The sequence below is a fragment of the Sinocyclocheilus anshuiensis genome, unplaced genomic scaffold (assembly GCF_001515605.1).
Source record: "Sinocyclocheilus anshuiensis isolate Anshui unplaced genomic scaffold, SAMN03320099.WGS_v1.1 scaffold1787, whole genome shotgun sequence".
Taxonomy (NCBI): domain Eukaryota; kingdom Metazoa; phylum Chordata; class Actinopteri; order Cypriniformes; family Cyprinidae; genus Sinocyclocheilus; species Sinocyclocheilus anshuiensis.
In genome coordinates this window covers 5,269-6,502 of record NW_015551094.1, presented here as the reverse complement: position 1 = coordinate 6,502, position 1,234 = coordinate 5,269, and the positions used below count along the sequence as shown (strand labels likewise).

The following is a 1,234-nucleotide window of genomic DNA, read 5'->3' as shown; positions in this document are numbered from 1 at the left end:
TAAACAAATACTACTGTTCCAAATATTCTGTATGTTGCTCAAAATATATTGTTGTTTTTTTTTTTGCTGTAACAATACCGTAATACCGTGATATTTTTCAGGGTTCCCACTCTTTCATGAACACCAGATTCAAGGACTTTTTAAAGCACCATTTATTTTATATCAAGCACCTATCAAATTCACACCCCAGCATATGTAGTGTTATGAAAGACCTTACATTGGGTCATTTTTTAGGATTTTTTACCCAAGAAAAGTCTCTGAGAACCTGACACCTTGTACTTCTGGAGACTCAAGGTAGGTTGCCGTTCTGGAAAATAGTGGCACTGGAGACTAAAAGGTTCCTGATGGTTTCACACTTAATTCTTCACATTAATTATTAATTCTTTTGCAGTTAACATGCATATTTTCTTCTCCACCTGTTTCTTTCTGACCCCGCTGACCCAATGAGCAGTTTGCTGACCAATGGTCATGCCTTAACTTTAAAATTTCTGTATTGCATTAGTTTTTAATATTTCTCATGGGGATTTAATCATTTTTGACTTCTCAGTCTGAGTTAAATCTCTTTTTTGGCTCATTTCATCTGTAAAAGAAAACCTGCCTAATAATTCTGCACACTTTAATAAGGAGTTTTTTATTTCCAGCCTCCATGTACAATTATATATCACTTCTAAAGTTATTAAAGTAGTTATTAAGATTGATGTGGTTTGGAATTGGTAAAATGTGCTGACTCCCTTTTGCAGCCAGCCTCTAGCGGCCAGTTGACGAATTACAGTTTAAGTCACTTCCTTGTTGGCTTCATGAGAGAGAGCGGGAAGTTGCGGCTTGGACAGAACATATAGGACAATTTTTGAAATAGCACCATAAACAGGAGTTAAAGCAAAAAAAAAAAAAATCTTTTGACTGAAAATTTTTCCTCAGCCAAACCCCATTCCACAGCCATACCTGTCACACACACAGTTTAAAAGCATTTTTTTTCTTCTTGTAATTAGGAGCGCTTGTCCTCCTAATTTAAAAAAAATGTAGGAGCACCTTCTGATCAATAATAAAAAATTCTGATAAAAAAATTTGCCTTCCTAATACGAGGTGACATTTGACTCAGTGTAATGGCATCTTTTTCATCCATGTCAAATTCAAAAAAGTATGTTTATAAGCTTTTTAAAAATTCTATTTAAAACAATATAATAAGAAGTAGAATAAGACAAATAGGTTACCAATCATATGAAATTAGTATTAA

At 33.7% G+C, this 1,234-nt stretch overlaps 1 protein-coding gene across 1 annotated transcript in view; it reads right to left on the bottom strand.

Moving 5' to 3' along the window:
* LOC107662669 (transmembrane protein 39A-like) overlaps positions 1-1,234 on the bottom strand; it is a gene marked incomplete at its 5' end in the record, with an annotated part of 31,661 nt that overhangs the window by 27,508 nt on the left and 2,919 nt on the right. The window lies entirely within an intron of this gene.